The 6,000-nt window shown below is 46.0% G+C and overlaps 1 protein-coding gene across 1 annotated transcript in view; it reads left to right on the top strand.

The window, feature by feature from the left end:
- Positions 1-1,050: 1,050 nt before the first annotated feature.
- Positions 1,051-6,000, top strand: part of ZNF217 (zinc finger protein 217) — a 28,532-nt gene continuing 23,582 nt past the window's right edge. The window contains exon 1 of the mRNA XM_074920442.1: positions 1,051-1,146. The gene's annotated coding sequence lies outside the window, so the exon portion shown is untranslated. The remainder of the gene's footprint in view (positions 1,147-6,000) is intronic.

The raw sequence follows: 6,000 nt of genomic DNA, 5'->3' as shown, positions 1-6,000 counted from the left end.
TGGAATGCTTGAAAAAATATTTTAAGTCTTTGTCTGCTGCGTTTAATTCCCCTCTAGCGTCCGTACCGCTGAAGAAGTAACGCTATGCCAGACAGAACAGCTGAGCGCTTACGACTGTCAAAAGAAGTGCAAAATATGAGAATCCTTGGCCTTTTCTGGGGAACGTCTACAGCAAATGGCCACGTTTCCAGGCTGATCCCCCTGAGATGAGGCAGCACCTCCGCGAGCCGGAGTAGTTTGCCGACCTACTCGGCAGAGGCCAGAGGTCATCGGGGCTGCCCGCAGCAGGACAGCGACTGTTCGGGCCATTTCACCCCTCAACGATCCACCAAAGGAAACCCATGGACAACACTTAGGAGGCGCATTGGTTTTATTTACATTTGCAAAGACGAGGCCACAGGAGCAGCCCAGACCGATCCGGCCCGTAATGGCCCCTGCCGGGCGTGCGCAGGGGCGATACAAGGCTTTCTATAACCTTCCTCCGCTGCGTTTTGTTATTCACGGAGATAACCATCGCCCCATCTCCCTGAATCACAAAGGCGGCCGGGCCTCGGGCCCCGACTCGCCGTTACCGGGCCGCACACCGCCGCCCACTCCCGCGCTTCCCCATCAAGCCGCGGCGGCACAAAGGGAACAATCGCCACCGCCCGGCAGCGCCCCGGCCTCGCCACCCCGAGGCGCCTGGCGGGCCCGGCAGCGGCAGGGGCCGCCCCACGGGTGGACACGGTCGATATTTAACGCCCGGGCCGCCTCACGCGCCGCCCGGCCGGCCGTTGGGGGCGTGGCCTGCGTCCAGGGGGCGTGGCCTGCGCCCCTGGGGGCGTGGCCTGCGCCCCTGGGGGAGTGGCCTGCGCCCATGGGGGTGTGGCCTGCGCCTCTGGAGGGCCCGGCCTGCGCCGCTGGAGGCGTGGCCTGCGCCGCTGGAGGCGTGGCCTGCGCCGTTGGCGGGCGTGGTCTGTTGGTGGGCGTGGCCCAGCGCACGGGCTGCCAGAGCAACAGCTGCCGGGGGAGCGGTTTACAAACAGTGCCCCGAGCGCCAGCGCCGCCGAGTCCGGGCTCCGGCGGCACCGCGGGCGGCCGCCCCCGCTCCCCTCCTCCCTCTGCCCCCGCCTCAGGATGCCGGTCGGGGAGGCGGCACAGGCACAGGTGAGGGAGGGCTGGGGGTCAACTTCCCTCCTCCTCCTCCTCCTCCTCCTCCTTACAGGGGGCACCTGAGGGAGGCGCAGCCCCTTCCCCTCGGGGCGGTCTCTGCCGTGAGGGGCTGGTTGTGTGTCTGACCGCGGGGGGGTGGGGGGCAGCTGCCTTCCGGGACGTTTCAAGGGGATCTGGGGGGGTACAGCCCCCTTGTGAGGAAGGGGGGGGGGGGCTTAAGCACTCCCCCCCCGCCCCTCCCTCCGCCGAGCAGGGCCACCCATCCCTGTGCTGTCCCGGCGCCTGGGGGGCTGGCGAGGCGCACTGACCGCCCCTCGGGGAGAGGAGGAGGAAGGGCAGGTGTGTGGGGGGACGCGGCTCCCGGGGGGGGAGGAGGAAGATCCGGGGAGGGGGCCAGGTGTGTGACGCCAGCCCCCCCCCTACCCCCCCCCCGGAGCAGCAGCAGGTACCGAGCCCCTCCCGCCTCCCCCTCCCCGGGGCCGGCCGCCCCGCAGCGCCCGCGGGCGGGCAGGGGGGCGAGAGGCAGCGGAGGGAGAGGAGCCCTTCCCTCCCTCGCTCCCTCCCACCCGCAAACTTCTCGCTGTCCCCGATTTCCTTCTCCTGCCCGGGATCGCCTCCCCCTCCCCGGCTTCCCCCCGCGCAAGTAGGTGTCTCAAACTCCCATTGTATACCTGGGTGTTTGCTTTGAAATACTCGAGGCGTCGCGCCTGGGTTTGGGGGGGCTTTTCTGCCGGGTGGGGGGGGGTGGAGCGGGAAGAGACTATTTCTTTGTGAGTCAAAGATGTTCCTGGAAGAAGGATTTGTAGTAAGTGGCTCATGGGGCGGAGAGGGGGGGGTGGTGTTAATGAAAAGTTTATTGATCCGTTTTGCCAGTTTTTGTTTCGTTTACCTTTGTCTTCTAAGGACTAAACCCTTCCTCATAATTTCTTTGGCATCGTGTTTCTCCTTTTTTTTTTTTTTTTTTTAAGGGGAATAGGAAGTTTAGAAAATAAATAACTAAGCCTCAACTGACTTCTTCAGCAACAAAAGACGTTGCCAAGCGAGGACAATAAAATTCTAGAATATCTAGAGATTAGATTCCATTCCTGTTCCCTGATACCCACTGGACCTTCTGTTTCTGGATGTGGGGGTTCTTTTTGTTTGTTTCCCACACAGAAAACCTGCAGCCAAAGTAAGGTCTGTATGTACTCTAATGAGCCATCCCATAAAATGTGCTGTGTGACTCCCAGTAAGTATTTGAATTGAAGTGTAATAGTTTTGAAGTGGTGGTGAACAAAAATCTTTATGTTGGGTTATTGATCTGCTGCTGAAAGGCGTTTGAATTTCAAAAGGGTTTAGTTTAGGGGTTTTGTGTGTTTAAAGGTTTTTTAAGGCAACATTTTTTTTTTTTTTTTATTTCTGAAATGACCTTGAGAGCTTTAAAACTACATCAGTTTCTACCAGTGGGGTTTGAGGGGGAGGCAGTAGCAGAAGGATCTAGTGAAAATCGAAAATAGAAATAGGAACTGAAGTAGATGCAGTGAAATATTTTCTTATAGAAGTATGTGAAAAGGGAAGTTTTTGTAAGAATGTGTGAAAAAGAAGAGAGGGAAATAACGCAGTTTCAGATGCAAGGAGAGAGAGGGAGCATATCATTCTTCACATTTTATTAGGCCCTGAAATGCAGGAGTGATATGATCTGGAAGACACAGAAATAAAACGCCTAACTACAAGTTGAATAGCAGGCATTGACTTGCTGACCAATGCTTACATGCTTGTTGGTTGGTGGGGGCTGGTTTTGTGTCTGCAAAGGTATCAGAGCACAGTGCTATGACAATGGCTTGCAAATGCTTTAACGCCATGTTTTATTGCTCTTAGGAGCTCTTATTAACTGTAGGTTTGGGAATACGACTAATACTTTAATTTGTGATGTCCACACTAAGGTTTAAGAGTTTCCTTGGATAATATAAAAGGACAGTTTCAAATAAGTAGGATAAACTGCATTCTTTGCCAGAGGGGGAGGGAAGAGGGAAAGGGTGGAGGAGGTATTTTTTTTCTTCCCCTTTACTAGTTCTGTAACTAAGTCAATATTTTAAGATCTGTAGCAGGAATGTGCTTTGTGATCACTAATCTTTCTGTAACATTTTTTTTTTTTTTAAGAGCAGTATTGTAATTCTGTGCGAAATATTTGGATTTTGTATCTCTCAGCTCGTTCTTGAAATCAGTATGAGTTTTCAAGTTCTGTCTTTTGAGTTTTTAGGATGATGAATATGAAAAACAAATAACTTCAGAAACATGGTTATTACAGTGATTATTGATTGGCTTGGCCTACGGCCAAGCAACTCTTCTGCATGCACCAGAGTTGCTGATTTCAATTCTATAGATTCTTTTTCCTATGTTAGCCTTTTTGAATCGTTAAGCAGTATATATAGCTATTTAAGAACAGTAGATCAGTTTTTAGTTAAGGTTGTTCAATTATGTCTTCATCGCTTTGGAGTTGGTTGAATGACTTGACATGAGATTAAGCACAACAAAAGAAAAGGCAGGGGAACAACAGCTGCCTTCCAGTACAGAGCACTAGTATTCTGAGCAGTTAAGCATTTTACCTTTTAGTATTACGTGGTGTCAGGTTTAAACGTTAATATTTATATTCGTGTTTACAAGAACCTTAGGCATTCTGATAAAGCATCAGACACTCAAATCCTGGATATTCGTGTTTTGGGGTTGTTTGTCTCTTGCATTTTTTAAGAAAATGATTTTAAGATCTGATACTGAGGAATGAATTGATCTCATTAACTTTTAAGACAAAAGTAGCAAACAGTCACCACTAGTTTGTACTTGTTTAGTTACTGTGTGGTAAGAACTTTAAGGTGTGTCCTTAATGGCAACTGACGATTCTTGCTGCGAAGCCTTGTTTATTTTAGGTAGATGTTTTATACAGAATTTCCAGTGGGACAAATTACTACACTGACTGCACTTATTCTTTCTGAAGACTGGCTGTAAGCATAAGAGAATAATTTTGCCATGCTGCAATCAGTATGTATTTTAAAATTGAGGCCATTAAGTTTTGCTGTGTATTTTGAGGCTTTTCCTACTTCCTTTGTTTAAACATTCTTAAACAGTGCATATCATATATGAATTTAAAACATTCATATGGCACTATTGGGGCCGAATTTAAATTTAAAATGAATACCTACGTCCTTGTTGATCAAAATAGAAAAGACATTTCTTTAAATAAGTGGATGTTTTCTGGTTTTGAATGTGGTAAGAAGGCTATATTTGTATCTTGTAAACAAAGTTTCATATTAAGTAGTCTTTAGAGAATGGCTTCCAGGCTTTGGATTAGAGGATTATTTTTTCTTTTTTTCCCCTTCATTTTAAGTGAATAATGTGTTTTGGTTTTGCTTTGTTTTGGTTGGGGTGGGGAGAGCAAGATTTAGGGTAGGGGCTAGAAGGAGGAAGATAATAAACTTTAGCACCTTTTTCAGACTGTCTTACACAAAAGGTTACTTCATTTTGGTTTCTCCTTTCATTAGATCACACTCAAAAAAATTCCTTTTTGAGCACTTATTGCTAATCTTCAGAATCTATCTTCTTAATACTATTATTTTCATTTAGGACTATGTTGATAGATTAATATATTTTATATGAACAAAGTGCTAAGTTATTACTGTGATCATGGGGAAATAATTTTAAAAGGGAACTGTGGGTTTCACTTAGACTTTCAAAACAGTGATTACAATAAACTTTTAGTTACAAAAATCTGAGAGTTTGTAATTAAGAAGCTCTGGGGAAATGTTAAGTAAATTTTAACTTCCCTTTGTTCTTTGGGACTTTTTGTTGTCCCAACTCTAACCTGAATCTTGATTTGGAATGCATTGTCCTAGTAAAAGATTCCATACTCTCTATATGTAAATACACTCCCTCTTTCCTGTGTTATGAAATGCTGTAACTACCGCTGGCATATGGAAAGAACAGTCCCCCCCTTCCCTAAGGTAAAATGGGCTAAGCTTTCTTTTCTTTGCAAGAAGCTGAAAGAAGAGTTTGACCTTTGAACTCACCCTCACACTTCCACACTGCTTTCAGGATGATTAAATAACCAAGGATATTTGCCTGTGTCTTATGCTTATTTATCTCACTTAAAATGTTCTAATACTTAACTGTTGAGGTATTGTCTTTAAATATAGCAAGACAGTACATTTCAGTTACAGCAGGGCTGCCATTTGCCAGCTCAGCCCTCTTATTTTTGAGACTCTTGATTTAGAACATCAGCATTCCAATCAGATACTCTTTCCACATCTCATAACTACATTAATTTCAAACTGCTATTTACTCTTGATGGGCTTTGGGTCATTTCTGATGACCCTTGACCCTCTTTTTTAAGGTGACTTTAGTAGGAAAAAAGTTTTTCTTTCTGGTGCATTAATACGATCAGGGGATTCTGCTGACTACTGTATGCATGCTTTTAGAGAGATGTGACTCATACCACAAGAGATTTGCAACTGAATACAAAAGTAAGGAAAAGGATATGACCAAGCTGTGTAAGAGTCTCAATATGTGTTGTATTTTAGGATTAAAAAAACCAATCACACTTTTCCAGCCTAAGCTTAGCTAGGTTTTTGTGTACCTCCAAACAGAAAGCTACTCTCAAAACAATTTGCTTCGAAAAATCATCTTTTTTTCAGTGTAATTCCCAAATAATCTTGTTTTGTGGATGATGAAAACTTGTTTAGGCCAAACCTGAGTATATTTCAGTGGGAGAAAAATATTAAAACTTCTACTGTTATAATCATATGACTTTGGTCAGAGCATAGTTTATAGCTTATCATAAATGTAGCTCTTTTGATTCTTCCTCATTTTTTTATCTTT

The sequence above is a fragment of the Athene noctua genome, chromosome 16 (genome assembly GCF_965140245.1).
Source record: "Athene noctua chromosome 16, bAthNoc1.hap1.1, whole genome shotgun sequence".
Taxonomy (NCBI): domain Eukaryota; kingdom Metazoa; phylum Chordata; class Aves; order Strigiformes; family Strigidae; genus Athene; species Athene noctua.
Note: the sequence above shows the minus strand (reverse complement) of the source record. Positions and strands in the feature narration are given on the sequence as shown.